This window comes from Ascaphus truei, chromosome 1, assembly GCF_040206685.1.
Source record: "Ascaphus truei isolate aAscTru1 chromosome 1, aAscTru1.hap1, whole genome shotgun sequence".
Lineage (NCBI taxonomy): Eukaryota > Metazoa > Chordata > Amphibia > Anura > Ascaphidae > Ascaphus > Ascaphus truei.
The window spans coordinates 216,960,796-216,980,743 of record NC_134483.1 but is presented as its reverse complement, the minus strand read 5'-3'; positions in this window follow the sequence as shown (position 1 = coordinate 216,980,743).

The following is a 19,948-nucleotide window of genomic DNA, read 5'->3' as shown; positions in this document are numbered from 1 at the left end:
GGGTCCCACCACTTAAGGGGTTCCACGGGCACATGTTTGGGGTTTGTTCTAATGGACCTAGTGCCCATCTGTGATGACAATCCAGACGTTGAGGACAATTGAGATAGGGAAGACTCTCTGAATGATGTAAAAGACCCAGGAGACCTAGCCACAAGGTATGAGACTCTAAGTCCCTTAGATCAGTGGACAAACTAGGAGACAAATCATCACTGGAAAATTGGGACAACACAAAGGTGGATGCAGCAGGGGCAAGACTATTACCCATAGCTCGGGCAAGTGTAGTGGAGGGGGTCAGGGCACTGTCCTGAACAGGGTTGGCATAGGAAGGGACATGGGTGGGTAAGGCCGGTGAGCAGGGCCTAACAGTGTTCATGGCAAGTCCATAGGGTGCGGACTTACCACGGCCCCAGGTAGGTGGTTTTGGGTTGGCATCAGGGATCTGATGACCCCTTCCTCTAAGTGGGGTCAACTGTGTGAGAGGTAACAGAGGACAGTCCCGCACTAGCCACCGGTTCCACATGTGGTATAGGCACCATCTTGTTGACGTCAGCAGAGATGGATGATCTCGCGAGAGCCCCAGGCTGGCACAAGCCCGGCGGCGAGGATAACGTCATGTCCGGATGCATCACTCCTCTGCGCACCGAACAAGGTCCTGCCTGGATCCTCGTCAGGGTAGGCCGCAGCAGGATCCTGGTGAAAGTAAGACGTTGGAGCTTCGCCCATTCAAAGGTAGGGAATGTCTTCTACCTCAACAGGTTTCAGCCAGGGTCCTTCATTGCTCCGACGTCTTCCTCTAGCGCGAGGATCCACCGAGGCTCTGAATGCACCATGGACTTCAGTATGGATGCTTCTGGATCAGGACGTTGCCTCTGACTGCAGGTAGGTGATCGTTCCTCCACAGGTCTCGGACGGCATGCCTCATCTTCTGAGGAGGGCAAGGACATCTCCTCCGGGGAGCGACGTCGGGGATCCCCGCATTTCCTGGCAGCAATTGGCATGGAGCTTGCCCACTCCTGCACCGCTAGGGGAAGCGCACCCAACAACCTTGGGGCAGTCAACTCACCCTCACATTCATCAGGTACAGGTTCCGGTCCTGGAAACATAAGAGGAAGCACAGTGGCTATCGTCTCTGGCACCGGAACACTGGGGACTCTGGTCAAAGGAAGTGGGGCCCATTGTACAGGTCAGGGCCGGCCACACCAGAGAGGGAAAGGGCCCAGTCATAGGCAGGAGACGATACTTTTGGCACCGGACAATGTAGCATCCGGGCGCGATGGTCAGGGCACACAGGCCCATGATGTCATTCGCGGCAGGGACAGCCATAGGGGACGCACCGGTTGGTGTAGAGGCCCGATCGGTGGGTTGGAAAGAGTCACCGGCCCAGGGCTGGAAGGCAGCATGAATAAGGCCTCGCAGTGCTGCCACCATGCAGTGGGGCTTGCGTCACCCCCAGGAAGCCGGCAGTTCAGGCATACACAGTGCAGGTGACACTGGCTGTTCACCATGACCACCAAGTAGCCACCTGGTAGATAGTAATTTGCAAGCTCTAGAGTAGACATTTTTCTTTCTTTTGATGAGGAAGTGTATCAGAGATTGTGTAGCTCTGATCTCTTGCTCAGCTCGGTGGAACTGAATTAGACAGGCCCTGGTTAGCTCATCCCAGAGCAGAGACAGTCTCCAATTGGATCTTGGGTGTTGCCCATCCCCTAGGTGGAATATAGGGCAGGGGCATAGAAGCACAGGGTGTGACCTTGCTCCAACCAAGCCAGTCACATGGATGGGCAGGGCTTTGGCTTGGCGCCGATTAGCTTGCATGTGAGTTTGCAGAAATTTAGCTTGCAACTTGCTGCAAGGCCATGCGGTCCCGTTTTCTGGCGGGAACACTATTTTGAGAAGACAGTCCATGCGGTGGACTCCATTTTGAGCACAATAGCATAGTTCATGATGGCAAAAGGTACACTGGGTCCCTGGCGATGCCTCAGGGACCTGGTACTTAAACTGAATTTTTGCAATAAGTATAGTGAGGGTTACATGCTCCCTGGAAGTTCCCACAGGGTACGCCCCAGCACAGTACGATTTATGCAGCTAGAAGGGTACATGCTCCCTTTATTTCCCATCAGGGTGTGCCCCAAACACTGAGGTAGATGAAGGGTACACGCTCCCTGGACAATTTCCCACAGGGTTCGCCCCAACAAGCACAATTTCTTTTAAAGCAGCTAGAAGGGTACCCACGCTCCCTGGACAATTTCCCACAAGGTACACCCCAACCACTGGTCTGGGTTAAACAAAGGGTACATGCTCCCTGGACAATTTCCCACAGGGTAAGCCCCAAAGTTTATTTTTCTGTTATGAATGGTATACGCACTCCCCGGAACAATTCTCTCAGGGTACACCCAACAGTCTTTATCTTTGGTAAGGGACATGGTGTAGCTTCAGAGAGCTCTTCCCCCCTTCCTTAGATCCTTTAGGCAGTTATTATGGTGTCAGCGCCTCCAGTCACAGCAGGCTACAGGGTTACTGGAGAGAGTCCCCGCCATGACAGTTTTCAAGCATACCTCTACACAATAGACTGTAACTTAGGCAGGGGTAGATTAAACAGGATCCTTTATTTGTAGCAACCACTGCAGTTGTTATTACAGCATATGCATAGGGTTTTAGGATAGGTCCCAGACCTCTGGATGGTACCGGCCTTCTTGCAGTCTTGAGGCCTTGTCTGTTCAGATCTTGAGCTGCAGTCAGCCCCAGGAGGGGGAGACATGGACTACATGATCTCAACTGACTATAATTTAGAACACTTCCTCCATAAGGCACAGAGGGGATGACTTAAGGTCTGCACCATGATTGGCTGTACACAGACCCAGTTCACCTCCACCCCGGTCACTCAGAGAGGCAGTATGAGAGGGGAGTAAATCCCACAGGACAGCCTGCCACTGCCTGCAGCTACAAGGACTCACGTGACAGGGGGCAGAAAGTATAACTTGGACAAGCCATGGCTACATATACATTTGCGATGAGAATGACGAATGCAAGGTAAAAAAATGAAAGGTACTGCACTGCAGACATGGTGAATGAAATGCTGGACATAATACTAACTAGAAAAAGATTTATTTAAGCCAAAAGACACACATCTCCAGTTGAAAAAAATCCTCTGACACGTTTGATACCTGTGAAGGTACTTTAGCAAAGAGTTCTCTTTGATAAAGTATCTTCACAGGTACGAAGCGTATCAGAGGATTTTTTCAACTGCAGATGGGTGTCTTTTGGCTTAAATAAATCTTTTTCCTGTTAGTTGTCAAAAATAAATCTTTTTCTCGTTAGAGTTACATCCAGTGTTTCAATCACAATGTCTGCAGTGCACTGCCTTTTGTTTTTTTTTACCTTGCTTCCGTGATGGACTGAAGGCAGGAGCATGCATAATGGGACAGGATTTTGCTTTGATACAGTCTTTACATTTTAAGTATAATTATTTTTCACTCCTTTGAGTTGCTGACAGGACAGTGTATGGCAGCAGGGAGGTTTTCTCTTGAGTGCTGGGGTTCTTAGGATTGGTGTTGGGGGATGCACCACAGTGGGCTCTCTGGTAGCCAGTCCCTCCTCCCCTCCCTACCTGTGGGATTAAATTTGTCCACACACACACACATGGGCTCCATCTCCTTTCAACAGCACTCAGAATTTCATTATATAACTCCTGTTGATTTATAAAGATTTTATTTTCCCATATACTGTACATTTATACATTGGATGATTTTTCATCTCTCCTAGTTGTTGTAGCACCAGACACAGGACAGGTTCCCATACTTCACTGAGATGAGAGTGAGACTTTTTTGTATAATAAAACTTTTTGCTTGTATAAAATTAGCTCCTTAATGCTTTCTAATCTTTTCAGAATTGTAGATGCCAGTAATTCATTGCAGATGATGATGGATGATGATGAAATGAAAAAAATAACATTATTGTTTTAATAGATCAACATTTTGATGTATTGAGAATCTTTTAATACATGCAGCAAAATGTATCAATATACAAATGTGTGATATTTGTTCATGCTCATTCTCTTAACAAATATCACACATCTTGGTTCAGGAAGGAGTGGCTCAGATCAGTAAAGACACTGACTAGCACTGAGTTTGAAGCAGGGGAACCTGGTTCAATGCCTTTTGTCGGTTTCTTGTGACCTTGGGCAAGTCACTTTATCTCCCTGTGCCTCAAGCACCAAAAACATAGATTGTAAGCTCCAAAGCAGGGACCTGTGCTTGCAAAATGTCTCTGTAAAGCGGCACGTAAAACTAACAGCGCTATATAAGAACATATTATTATGTCATGTGACAGTTTTTGCTGTAATCCCAATGGATACAATTCAGCAGTGAAAATTGAAATTGTATTAGTTCTGCAACCTTGCTTACAAATTCATTTTTTTGGTGTCAAACACTTATTGTATACACATTTGAAACTTTCTAACACAGTGCACCAAGCATTTATTTATTGGTATTCCATCTCAAGTGCAATCACTCAATGTCAATTTTTTCTCTATTCTCTCTCTCTCCTCATGTATCACACACTCATATATACAGTATACATAAAAGAAAATATCAGCACTAAAACCAGAAATAACTGTAAAATCATAAATAAATATAATGTACTTTCAACACAATATATAATAATAAAAAATCCTAGTGACTAAAAATAAATGTCCCTATCAAAACAGGGTTGGCTAAATTAACCAATATACAGTAAATATAAAACAGAAGGAGTCTGGTAATAGGAGAAATTGCATCCTCTAAATTGGACAAACCAAGTCCAACTAGTGAATTTGAACAAAAAAGAAAAATATTCGCTTTTCTCCTGTTAAAACAGGGAAATATTTATTAAGCTAATGCACTTTAATCAATACTGATATTAAAAAAAAAAGTATTAAAATGAAAGTGTCACAATTGCTTAAAAGACCATAAAAATAGACAAACGGTCAAAAATGGACAACAATCACTAATAAATGGAGTAATGCTGTATATAAAGTGTTCAATACCTTTTGGAGATGGATAATACTGTAGATTAGAATATATCCCACAGTGCCCTAATATATCCCTCCAGTTACATACCTTTCCTTCAAATGAAATTAAAGGGAAATCTCTTTAATATGGACTCTTCTTGTTGGGAAAAGGTATGGAAAAGATGAACTTTCCATCTTGACCAACCTTGATCCTACGTTCTATCTGCGTCTTCCAAACAGCTGATCTCCGGATAGATAGAACTGGAATCATATAAGTGCAGTCTTCTATTGCTGCACAGTCATTAGACGCACACTGGACTGATGTCTTTCAAACAGCTTGGAGATGGGAGGTTCCAAGAAGATAATTTTCAGACTGTGAGAAATGCCCTCCGCGTCTCGTCGCACTGAGGGATTTCCACAAGGGTTTTGTTTGATGAGAGTTAACATTTGGCATTTAGAAACTCCAAGGTAACCATGGCGAGTAATCAAAAAATTATGATTTTTATTAGTAATTCAACCCAATATGTTGATCTATTTTTCAATTAATCCCCCTTGTTCTCTTGGAGCTTATAAATGCCAAATGTTACCTCCCATGAAACATAAATACACGGCTTGACTTCAATTGTGGAGACTCAGCTTTCTGGAAATTATCATCTGGGAATCTCCCATCTTCAAGCTGTTTGAAAGACATCAGTCCATCTGATGATTCAGTTTGGAAGCAGGAGCACAGCCAAGATCCAGGATGGGAAAATAAATGATTCCAAGGCAACTCCAAATATGAATGAAAATTTATTGAATGTAGCTCACAATGGAGATGAAGAAATGCACCAACGCGTTTCGTCCATAAGGACTTTATCAAGGTGTGAGCTACAAAACAAGTACCCTCACTTTTAAAGATGTTTTTTCGTACCACTCATTGCCAGGAGTGACATCATCAGCGAGCGACCCAAAAGCAGGTCGCGCTGACAAAGCGCCAACCCCATAGGCCCTGAGTGTCAGCTGACAATAAAATAAAACAAAAAAAAGCTTTAATAAGACCCTAAATGGATAAAATGCAATAAAAACAAACAAATAAGTATAAGAGACATAAACAACTTAAAATCAATTATACAACACCGATGGAAATAATATGCATAGGTATTAAAAAATAATGGAAAAATGGCAAAAGCAAAATAACTCATTTGCACTAACACAATGACACACTATCATATTAACATATTTACAGGAAGTAAACTTGTATATAAAGAAAAAAACTATTTTCTTAAAGCAATTATTATACCAAAATACATGTTGAATCAAAACCAAACAGTGGCATATAGGAACCCTCTCTTTCACCTATGAAGGGTATCAATTTTAAGAAATAGTACATAATCTTAATAGATAATCCAAGGACTATGTGGCAGGGTGAATAAACGTCACCAGCCCTATGCCTGGCAGACTTATCTGTAGTGCAGCAGTGAGGAGGTTAACTTTCAGCTGAGTTGATTACTCTGATTCCAGCTGCCTCATCAAGGTGTTTTAAACACCCCAGCCTGTACACACATGGGGACTGGCTGATCAAGAGATAGGATTGAAATGCTGAAGTAGATTACTGCTATAAGGTCTGTCTTCAAAATGCATGTTTGATGAACTGTCTGGGTTTTTGTATGCTGAAAAGAAGCTTTTGTTTTTGTATGCTGAAAAGAAGCTGTTTTATTTTTGTGTGCTGTATTTTTAAGGCACAATAAATAAGCCTTATCCAGAAACCCCACGTGTCGTTGCATGTACCCTGCAACATATGGTGTTAGTAGTGGGATGTTAAGAGGCCCCTGCAGTTGAATAAACACATATTAAATACATGAGAGATATAACACAGGAACAGAACCTTGAGTTGAGAAGCAAATCATAATTATATCAAAGCATGAATTTAATTATAAAAAGGAAAAAGTTCATAGAATCATAACTATATAGATTACTTGAGATAAAAAAGTCAAATCCAAATAAAGGATAATAATAAAGAACAACTAAGCATATAACTACTGCAACCAAGTTATGATATAACCTTCATGATTGCTTTAAATCCAATCAAACCCACTCTTGATGGAAACAGAAAACCAGTTTTAATAATAGAGCACTTATTACCATGTAATATTAAAATCAAAAACATATATTAGAGCATAATGGGTAAATTAAATCTTATAAAGGAAATGGAATAATACTAAGTGCCAATATCAAGGTAAAATAGAAGGAAAAAACAGAAAGGAAAGAGGGAGAAACTGCTCTTACTGTTTTAGAATGAAATAAAAGTTATCTTTCCCATTATAGAGTACACCCAATTAACCAGAAAGTGGAATAAAAGCATGAAATATCTCGGTGTAACATTTTATTATAGATTATGACATGTAATTGTGCATTGTGTGTTGTCCAAAATAATAGCATAGCAAAAGTATTAAAATCATGAAGCTGGTAATACTGACTGTATAAAAGTAAAAAAGGAAACATTTAATTTTTTTTTTGTAAAAGCGATATTAGATTTCCATCGAACTTCATCCTTATCATCTTTGATGCTCAATTTCCCAATTTCTTTTCTGGAAAAAAAAATATGCTATAAATTCCAGTAGTGCGCATGCGTTGTCACGCCCCAGTGCGCATGTGATTGGATAACGGCCGCTGCATCTGTAGGTACACATAACAAAACCAAGTTTGACGCGTTTCGTTCCTGGTATGGAACTTTGTCAACTTTGGTTTCCATCTTGTACCTTTTGTCAAGATTCTAAACCTTACAAGTACATGTAATGTGTATACCAACACATAATACTGAAACAGTGTTTAAATCAGTTCATCAAGTGGACAATACCAGTACTCTTATATTTGTATCTGCAGTGCACTTTCCCCCACCCCCTGGGAGACATGGCAGCTACAGTATGTGTGGTGCTTTACCTGCGTCTCACAGGAGGCCTGAACCTCCGCTGCTGGGAGCCTGGGGTGTACCTGATCCATTGGATGACAGCGCCACCGCCTGTGTGGGATCCTATAGTGTGGGGTAACCCTGTGCAGGACAATAAGAAATAAACCCTGGTATGATAAACCAGGTTTACTGAACATATGTGACTAATAATAATAATAATACAGAACCACTCAGGCCTCGCATGGCCCGAACCGGGTGATTATGTCCATCTTAGGCCCTAGGACTACCGGGCTAGCCCAAGAGCTATGGGACGGTATAATTACCCCTAGGGCAAGCATCTCCTCTACCTCTCTCTCCATACTGCCCTTGACCTCTGCTGATACTCTATAAGCATGCTTATGCAGAGGTCACATATCTACTGTAAGCACTGGGTGATCAGTGATGTGTGTTTACACTGGCATATCTGTGAACAGAGCTATATACTGTTCTAACATAGCCCTGGCCTTTGTCGTTTGCCTGACACTCAACTGACTCCCTATCTCCACCTGCTCTACAGTACCTCCTTGCCTAACCTCCCCTAGGAGATCAGGTAGAGCATTGCTCGCCGGATCCCCCATCAGTGGGCTACAAATGGCCAGCACCGATCCCATACTCTCTGTACTCCTTCAGCATGTTAATGTGATATGTCTTATTCCTATCCACTTCTACCTGTACAACATAGTTGCACTCATTCATCTTCTGGAGTACTGCATATGGTCCCGTCCAGGCAGCCATTAGTTTGTTCTCCCGAGTGGGTTTAAGAACAAGTACCTGCTGTCCTGGGATGAATTCTCTGCTACGGGCATTCCGGTCATACCATTGCTTTTGCTTGGTCTGAGCAGCCCTAAGGTTGTCCTGTGCCAACCCCATGAGCATCTCTAACCGGTCCCTGAGATCAACTACATACTGAAGCATAGAGGCATCACAATTAGTAGCCTCCCATCCCTCATGGAATAGGTCCAGGGGTCCCCGTACCCTGCGGCCATATAGCAGTTCAAAGGGAGAAAAGCCTGTAGATTCTTGCGGTACTTCTCGGTATGCAAACAGCAAGTGCTGCAGGTGAAGCTCCCAGTCTCTCCCCTCTGCCTCTATAAAGGTCCGAAGCATCTGCTTCAAGGTACCGTTGAACCTCTCACATAACCCGTTTATTTGGGGGTGGTAAGGGGTTGTGCGCTGGTGCTGAACCCCGCAAGCATCCCAGAGACACTGTAACAGTTCACTCATGAACTGCGACCCTTGATCGGTTAGGATCTCACTAGGAAAGCCTACCCTAGAAAGAATAGTCAGCAATGCCGTAGCTACTGCTTTGACATCAATGGAGGCAAGCGCTACCGCCTCTGGGTACCAGGTGGCAAAGTCCATCATCGTGAAGATGTAGCGTTTTCCTGTCCTGCTAGGAATCATAAGAGGCCCCACAAGATCCATAGCTACCCTCTGGAAGGGTTCCTTGAACACATACTTCAATCTGACTTTTTGAGACTTGAAAACTGGATCTCCCAAAACAACCTGTTTTCAAACACTGACAAGACTGTAACAATGGTATTTGGGAACAAGGAAATTTTTTTAAAGCTTCCAATGACTGAGCTCCAGATCAGAACCAACGCTAACTCCACCCTAACTCCCATTTCTAGTTTAAAATACTTGGGCATATGGTTTGACTCCCATTTAACATTTGGGATGCACATTGATACCCAAAAACCTATGCCAAACAAGGTGTATTTTACAGAAACAAATCCTCGCTAGGTCTGCTGGTCAGAAAGCATATCACACAGCAGATGCTAATGCCTATTATCGACAATGGGGACATAGTTTACGGCTCAGCACACCAAACCCACCTTAGCAAACTTGATACCCTCTACAATTCAGTATGCCGTTTTGTCCTCCAATGCAACTACAACACACATCACTGCAAAATGCTCAAAGAACTAGATTAGTCATCACTTGAGTCTAAATGCAAAGTTCATCTTTCCTGTCTTATCGTCAAATAATTTCTGAGCAAACTACCCATGTATCTGAGCAAGCTCCTCCCTCCTACCACATGTAGCACTTATCATCTGAGATCTGACTCCAAAAAACTGCTCATGGTTCCAAGGTTCAGCAAAGTATCCGGTCGCTCCTCCTCCTCTTACTGTGCACCCCAAAACTGGAACAAAGTTCTTTCAAAACTAAAGCTGCCTCACATTATAATCTGATATGTAACTGTTACATACGCGATAATATATATTATCTCTAACTGTGCATACTATGTCTTGTATATAATGCATTCCCTGTACACTTATGTAACAGTATTTGTAACCATGTATTGTTTGTCATTTTAACTCCTATGCCCAGGACATACTTAAAAATGAGAGGTAACTCTCAATTTATTACTTCCTGGTAAAACATTTTATAAATAAATAAATATGGAGGAAGTGCTGTTGTTCATAGAAATCTTGAAACGATTTCACCACTGTTCCCTTAAAAAAAATCTTTAAATCTATACCTGCGTTTCTCCAGCTAGGGAATGCCCCTGAAACTCTCCTGCTGGAAATTCTTGGTGTCCGATTAACGGTGTGTGTGGGGAGACAGGATTAAGGAGAATGTATTGTTGATATACTCTTTATCCCAAACATCTAGGGAGTGCAATATCACTGGGTGTGAACAATATTATTGATTTCTATTTGTTTTTGGTACCCATAATAGTTTGAACATAAATTGTGTTAGCAGTAGAGTCCTCCCAAGGGGGGTATGTGGAGCACAGCAGGCAGGGAAACAGACTGGGATATGGCACACCAAAATACTAAAATCCAATTTATTGGGGGATAGACAAAGGAGACATCCAAAAATAGGGCAATGGGGTACACACAGGGTACAAAACATTGCATGCACAGTTAAAGATAATATATATTATAGGCATATGTAACAGTTACAGACCAGATTAAAGTTTGAGACCGCTTTAGTTTTGAAAGAACTTAGACTGGTTGTGGCTTTGAGAGTCTCCGGTAGATTGTTCCAGTTGTGGGGTGCACAGTTAGAGACGGAGGAGCGGCCGGATACTCTGCTGAACCTAGGTACCATGAACAGTTTTTGGGAATCAGATCTCAGATGATAAGTGCTGCATGTTGTAGGGGTGAGGAGCTTATTCAGATAGACTGGTAGCTTGCCCAGAATTTATTTGAAGGCAAGACAGGAAAGATGAACTTTGCGCCTAGACTCAAGAGATGACCAATCTAGTTCTTTGAGCATTTCGCAGTGATGTGTGCTGTAGTTGCATTGGAGAACAAAACGGCATATTGAATTGTGGGGGGTATCAAGTATTCTAAGGTGGGTTTGGGGTGCCGATCCTTAAACAATGTCCCCATAGTCTATAATTGGCATTAGCATCTGCTGTGCGATACACTTTCTGACCAGCAGACTTAGGGAGGATTTGTTCCTGTAAAGTACACCTGTAGTTTGGCATAGGTTTTGGATGACAGGGTATCAATGAGCATCCCAAATGTTAAATGGGAGTCAAACCATACAGTATGCCCAAGTATTTAAAACTGATAACAGGAGTTAGGGTGGTATTAGTGTTGGTTCTGATCTGGAGGTCAGTCATTGGAAGCTTTAAAAATTTAGCCTTGGTCCCAAATATCATTGTTACAGTCTTGCAAATGTTCAAAACAGTTTGTTTTGGGAGATCCAATTTTCAAGTCTCAAAATGTCAGATTGAAGTATGTGTTGAAGGTCGGAGAAGCTAGGGCTGTGTGCATATAAGATTGTGTCATCTGAATACATGTGTATTGAAGCTCCTTTACAGCTGTAGGAAGATCATTGATGAACATCGAGAAGAGTAGGAGCCCCAGAACAGAGCCTTGTGGGACACCACAGGTGATATCCAAGGGGGTGGAGTTGGAACCTGAGATAGACACATGTTGGGATCTACCTGATAGGTAGGAATGAAACCAGTTTAAAGCATGCTTCCCTATTCCAGAGCACTGGAGTTTGCTAAGCAAGATAACATGATCAACAGTAGCAAAAGCCTTTGCAAAATCTAGGAATATTGCACCAGTGAGTTGTCCCAGTTCCTTTCCAGACTGGATTTCATTGCAAACTTTTAGTAGTGTAGTTACTGTGGAGTGTTTAGGGGCGAAAGCCAGATTGGAATTGGCTAGGGAAATTTGTCTTGGTTTACAGTAATAATCGCTTAGTTGGGAGTGAACACATTTTTCCATAACTTTGGATAGTATTGGGAGAGGAGAGATTGGCCTGTTGTTTGAGACAGTGTTTTTGACCCCACTTTTGAAAATTGGGACAACTCTGGCAGTTTTCCAGGTCTTAGGGATATGGCCTGCAGCCAGAATAGAGTTTATTATGGAAGCAACTGGTTTGGCAATGGCTGCGGCACCCAGTCTTAGGAACTTGGATTGCAGTAAGTCAGGGTATGGCTTTCTGGGCATTAATACATAATGTATAAAACACAATAAACCATACTTTAATACAGTATAAACCTCTGGGAACTTCATATATGTGTTGGACCTGCATTGGGGATACATGGGCTTGAAAACTAGGAGTCTGGGGGACTCTGTTTAGCCCCAGTGTAATGCTCCTCACGTATCCACAAATCAATTAGGGCGACTTCCAGTAACTAGGCCCCCGAACTCCTGCAAACAAAACGAATACATTTTCAACCAAATATCCCACCTAAAACTTTTACTCCTTACGTTTCAGGACTCTGGGACAAAGGGACATGAAAAGTGGAAAAGCTGGGGTCACTTTAACTTTTACATGCAATGATACCTGGCCCCAGGTTATGGTGCTTGGTAGCTGCCAGGGACCCATGATTCAAAGGGAATACAGTACATAATGGGAATACAGTACAGAATGCATTAACTGGCCCACTGGGCTTACATATTTAACCCCACAACACACGGTTCCTAGCTTACACCCTATGGGGGACAGTATAAGGGGAACAAAATTACAGGGCAATACAGTAATGTACAATATTAGACCCAAGAGCTGTCACACTTGACATACGGTTTCAGGGGCAGCCAGCCAGGCGTCACCTTTATTAATGAAGGCCGGCTACCCCCTGCCGTCACATATATCATTTCATTTATTATTATTATTATTTCTCTTTTCCCCTTTATTTCCAATTCTCTTTTTGTCTCTTCTATTCTGATATTCACATGGTGCATGTTATGTCTGATTAAGCTTGTTATTTTTTTCTGTGCTTTTAAGTTTTCTCTTGTTGAAGATTAAATTAATTCTATTATACATTTGTATTAAGTCTAAAACAGATTATATATATAATCTGCTGAAAGACTAATTATGTAATTATGATTAGCCCCTGAGGAAGTCTGATATAAACTAAATGCGTAGGGCGGAATCTTGCAGTACAGAGACTTTGGGGGGCATTCACTTACTGTTGGTGGACCTCAGCCTAGAATAGGTTCCAATTACTCAGCCCAGTGACTGCCTATTGGCCGTGCAGCAGTATCTGAGGGCTGTTATATAGTAGCCACGTGCAATAACCCATGCGCGCGCGTCACTAATAATTGGCTGAGGTTAGTCAGCCCTTCTATAAGGGCCACACAGCAATGAGCGTGCATCGGCCGACAGCGGGGAAGATAAGGAAAATAATATTTTCACACTGCTACCGGCGCAGATATGTATGTATGTGTGTGTATGTATGCATATATGTGTGTGTATGTATGCAAACTGTATATATGTGTGTGTATGTATGTGTGTGTCTGAACGTGTCTGCACAATGTTAATACTGTAAATATTTTATTTTTACCAAAGCATTTTTTTTTTTTAATAAATAATAAATTACACACATACACATATACATACACATAGATACACACACAAACACACAGTACCTTCTCACAGCTCACAGCTCACAGCTCAGCATAAACACAAAAAGCGTGCGGCACGTGCACTCGCGCGCACGGCCGCATACACTCTATAGAACAGCCCTAAAGCTGTTTTGGGAGTGCTGTATGTCCAGCTCCTGAGTTGTGACCTAGGGTGGTCTGAATGCTTACCTCAAAGACACTTATGTACGTGCATTACTTTTGTTTTGTAATAATTAAAGCATTTTACACTATATTTGCTTTTTTCTTCTTGTATGTGGGATTCCCCTCCCACTATTTTCCTTTTGAATCATTTGGGATATCGTCTGTGACGGTGTGAATTTACCTGGATGAATTCAGAGTTGGTTACTCTATATAACCATACTGCCTGTTTGTCACGTGAAACACGTGAGTCTAAGGCCTCGGGCATGGTCAGCGCTTATGCGCTGACCCGTGCTGAGGCGTGCTGCTGCTTGGCACTGAGCCCCTGCAGACGCAATGAGAGCGGCTTTAGCAGGGGCTCGCGCACGCTTCCGCACGCTTGCAGAAGCGTGTGTCTCACCGAGTCTTGAGATTTTCCTGCTTGCCGGAGCGCAGGGCTGGTCACGTGAGCGTTTCGCCCAATGAGGGCGAAACAGCTCCGTGACATCACTGGCCCGCTCCCAGACCCGCCCACGGACGGCGCGCTGTGTAAGGCTAGGGAAAGCACCGCTTTCCCTGAGCCTCAGCGTGCCTCCGCACTGTTAAAGGCACTATGTCCCAGGCCTAACATTCAAAGATTAACCTAAACTGTTTCAGATTATTATACATTGTTGCACTATTGTTGTTATATTTTTTATATGTTCCTGGACGAAATTTCAGCCCCTGTACTTTCGAAGGAGTAAATATGCCTGTATTTTTTTCATTGTGCATTAAATATAATTGATATTATGATGATACTTTGTATTTGATAGGATTAGTTTCCTTTGATCATTACTTTTGTTTATTTTATATTTTTAACAGGAAGACACGTATGTTGTAGTATATTATTTAAGATTGATGTCATCACAGAGGGGCGGTAACTTGCGTGACACAGTATGTTGTCATGATGTGGAAAGTTGCTTAACACACTATACAGTGGGTGTTTTTATAGTTCATTTGTGGATGAAGTTTTTTCACATTTTGTAACACGATTGACGTGCGTTACACCTGGGGGACGGTATAAATGTACTGTAGTACTTTTTGTATATAGAGCCATTTTGACAAAACGTCGATTTCACAACTGGCAAATAGTGTTGATCCAGATATGATACTGCACCGACACACTTTATTCGAGCAAATACCCGGTATGTACCTGGCAGATACCTGGAATGCGCCACTCCTAACCTCTGACAAGCCCCGTTGCATTTGCCTTCCCAGCCTGGGTTCATGCCTGGCTGATGGGCGGCTGATCTGTTAAATGATAATGATTAGGATTTAATAGGCTGCAATGCTTCGCGTGTCTACCAGATGGCATAAATTCATGAATTGTAATGCAGTTTATATATATATACTGTGCAGTATTGCAGCCAGCGGGAATAAAATGCTTCAATCCCTGCTTGGAAAATAACTCAATGTACTCGGGCAGAAAACAGTCACAAACCTCAATACACCCGGGTATACCCGAATTCGTGGGACTAGCCAAGCTCGAATAAAGTGTGTCGCCAGTGTACATTCCCACTGGGGAACACCTAGACACCGTAGTGTCCCTTGTCTTTCCTGATCTTGGGTGATGTAAAATGTTCATTTGATGACAGAATTGCAGTACAGTATGTGCAATGTATTGTAAGCATGGATACATACCATTCGTTTTCTCGGTGAGCAATGTTTGTCTTAATGTGGGCATAGATCTCGCTGCTCTGACCAAATTGTCTAGAAGTTCCTTACACATCTATAGGAAAGCAAATATCTGTATGACTTGTATTGAGCAACATTTTTATTCCATGTTTTAGAACATTACTGTGGCTTATAATGAAACAATGTGGCTCATGGATAAAGATATTATTAAAGTGAAATATTCAATGAGCAATGCAAAATAAATGATAACATCATTATTCTTTTAATGGAGGGTCCTAAAAAATGATTACAGGGATCTAGGCCAGAAGCTTAAGGCAAGGACCTCCAATGTAGTATTTTCTGAAATACTACCAGTGCCATGCGCTACCGCAGGGAGACAGTCAGAGATCAGGGATGTTAATGCATGGCTAAGAAAGTGGTGCAGGAAGGAGGGGTTTGGGTTTTCAGAGCACTGGGACTCCTTTTCTGAGTGGTGCCATCTATATTCTAGGGACGGATTGCACCTCAATGAAGAGGGATCTTCTGTGCTAGGGGGGAGAATGCTAAAAAGGTTGGAGGAGATTTTAAACTAGGATGGAGGGGGGAGGGGAATGAAACAGATAATGAACTAAATGGAATAGATGAGGATACAAGGTGGTATGGAGGTAGAATGGGGGCAAGATCAAGTTTGACAAGCAGTGAGACACCCATAGTAAATATAGATAATACTAGAAAACTTCTAAAGACTAAACAAAGTGGGCGCAGAAAGGAAGGAGCAGATAAGATAATAGTACAGGCTGAAAAAAAACTGAAATGCATGCTTGCTAATGCAAGAAGCCTGACAGATAAAATGGGGGAGCTTGAATTAATAGCTGCAAGGGAGCAGTATGATATCATAGGCATTACTGAAACATGGTGGGATGAAACTCAGGACTGGACAGTTAATTTAGAGGGTTATTCTCTTTTTCGGAAGGATCGAACAAATAGAAGAGGAGGTGGAGTATGTTTATATGTTAAACAGGATCTAAAACCTATTATAGGGGATGATGTCTATGAAGGGAATGATAAAAATGTAGAGACTTTGTGGATAGAAATTAGCAGTGGAGGTAAAAGTATAAAGAAAATGTTTGTGGGAATATGCTATAAACCACCAAATATCTGTGAGATTGAGGAAGCTAAAATACTTTTGCAAATGGAGAAGGCATCAAAACTGGGTCATGTTTGCATAATGGGGGATTTTAATTATCCAGACATAGACTGGGGCAATGAGATTAGCGTTACAACAAAAGGGAACAGGTTTTTGGGGGTGCTTAAAGACAATTATATGACCCAAATTATTGAGGAACCAACTAGGAGAGGGGCAGTTCTGGATTTGGTCAAATCAAACAATGTAGAAGTAATAACAAATATTCAAGTCCTGGAACATTTGGGTAACAGTGATCATAACATGGTCTCATTTGAAATCAATTATCAAAAATCAGATTACTTGGGTTCAACAAAGACCTTAAACTTTAGAAAGGCAGATTTTAATAAACTGAGGTCTAATCTAGTAGTAATACAATGGGATGATGTTTTTGCAGGGAAAAATGTAGAAGATAAATGGGCAGTCTTTAAAACATTGTTAGAAAAGCACACTTATCAGTGTATACCCTTGGGTAATAAGTATAAAAGAAATAAGTCAAAACCAATGTGGCTAAATAAACAGGTAGGGGAGGAAATGGACAAGAAGAGGAAGGCGTTTAGATTCTTTAAGTCAGAAGGGACAGAGACATCGTATCAGAATTATAAGGAATGTAACAAAAATTGCAAAAGGGCAATCAAATTAGCAAAAATGGATAATGATAAAAGGATTGCAATAGAAAGTAAGGTCAACCCTAAAAAATTCTTTAAGTACCTTAAGAACAAAAAAATGAGAAAAGAAAATATAGGACCCTTTCAGTGTGAGATGGGTAGGCAGATTATTGGAGATAAGGAAAAAGCTGAGGTAATGAACAAATTCTTTGCCTCTGTGTTTACCAGGGAAGAATCAAGTTCAATAGTAGTGCCGCAGGAGGAAACCACAACCTCCATATTAATGAACAATTGGTTAACTGAGGAAGAAGTTCATAAGCGACTTGAAAAAATTAAAGTTAATAAGGCACCTGGCCCCGATGGCATACATCCAAGAGTTCTCAAGGAGCTAAGCTTAGTAATAGCAAAACCATTATATTTAATATTCAAGGACTCCATTTCCACAGGCTCAGTACCACAAGATTGGCGTAAAGCAGATGCGGTGCCTATATTTAAAAAGGGAGCTAGAACACAACCGGGAAAATACAGACCTGTAAGCCTGACTTCAATAGTAGGGAAACTACTTGAAGGTTTAATACGGGATAATATTCAGGAATACCTAATGGAAAATAAAATTATTAGTAATAGTCAGCATGGATTTATGAAGGATAGATCTTGCCAAACTAACCTTATTTGTTTCTTTGAGGAGGTAAGTAGGAATCTAGACCAGGGTAATGCAGTTGATGTGGTCTACTTAGATTTTGCAAAGGCTTTTTCAGGCAAAACCTTATTCAGGCAGAAGAACTTACTGCTGCGGCCAAGTTTATTCGAGCATTTGCCCGTTCTTGGCCGCAGCAGTAGCCTGGCGCGCGCCCGAGAGTGACGGGCGCGCGCCGAAGCAGCGGAAGAGCGCCCTCCGATCGGGGCGCTCTCCCTACCGCTGCCGGGTCCGCCGGGTCCCCCGGAACCCCCTGCCGCTGTCCCGCGATCGCGGGACACCAGGGCTCCCTCGGGGAGCCCCTGGACGCGCGTGCAGGGGGCGCACGCTCCCGAAGACGCGTGACCGCGCGTGCACGCCGAGGGGCGGCCACTAGCAAGCCGGGAAATCTCCCGGCTTGCGGATCTGGCCGCAGTGTGATAAAGTGTGTCGGTAGTGTAAACAAAGATTTATGAACCAAGGTTATGGGGAGAGGGACTTGGAGGTTGCATTTGAATATGCATTGAATACCAATAGAAAAGAACTTTTGGTTAAAAAAAGAAAAAATAACAAGACCAAAGGTAGAGTTCATACTCAGAATGATGCAACTAGCCAGTTACCACTCTTCATAACAACATACTCAAAACAAGCTGAGCAAATCAGGTCTATTCTACAAAAACATTGGGCAGTTTTAAAGTTAGACAAAGATCTTGACATATATACAAGATCTAACCCTAGAATTGTTTTTAAAAAAGCCAAAACCATCGGGAATCACGTGTCCCCTAGCCTATATTGCTCAGCAAAAAAGAGTGTGAATAAACTACCTAAGGGGTTCTTTAAATGTGGGAAGTGTAACCTATGCAAATATGCAACACCATTAAAATCTATTAGGAATATATATACGAATCAAACGTATCATATTGAGTCATTTATGACATGTAACACTAATTATGTGATTTACCTACTTAGGTGTGCCTGTGGGAGTGGGTATATAGGCAGAACTATTAGACCATTAGAGTTAGAATAGGTGAACATATTAGAAATATTAGAAATCATGATGACAGATTTCCTGTTGCACGTCACTTTACTAGCTGCCCTCTTACTTACTCACTTACTTCATTTTCCTATAGTGCCATTGAGCATATATATACAAACATCAGGGGAGGAGATAGAGAAGCTCTCCTTAATCGTCGGGAGATGCACTGGATTTATGCCCTTGGGACATTGGTACCCAAGGGCATGAACCAGGATTGGGAACTTAAGCACTTCCTGAATAATGTATTATGATGCTCTCTTGGTCAATTATTATTGTCATTTAATATTATATTGTTGATTATTTAATTCATATTATTCATGTTAGTTATTGGGAACTTAAGCACTTCCTGAAATAATGTATTATGATGCTCTCTTGGTCAATTATTATTGTCATTTAAAATTATATTGTTGATTATTTAATTCATATTATTCATGTTAGTTACCTATAGAAATGAGTTGTCAGGTATATTATATGTCTCTATACTCTTTGTATATATGTACAATTTTGATTATTCCACTAATACAGTTATGGGTTATCTATCCATATGGGTAGTTGAAGATATACCTTTTCCTTTTGTTATCTTTGCATTTTGCATTTTGGACATATGGATACACATGTAATCAGTAATTATTAATATGATTACAATTGCTTTTACTGTTCTGTGCGATTTACCACACATATTCTCCTATTGAGATATATCAATTCAAGTTTTCTCCCCTCTGCTCTTCATCCATATAAGAAACCAATTCGTAAGCTTATGTTTATATGTTACTTGTTTGTCTTTTTTAAACTTGCATCCGTTTGTGTATATTAGTATCTTCTGTCCACTCTCTCAGTCTGAACGGGAACCCTCGCCCGCATTTGACGCACCTTCCAAATCTAGAGCTTTGATTGGAAGCTGGATTTACCAAAAGAATTGAAT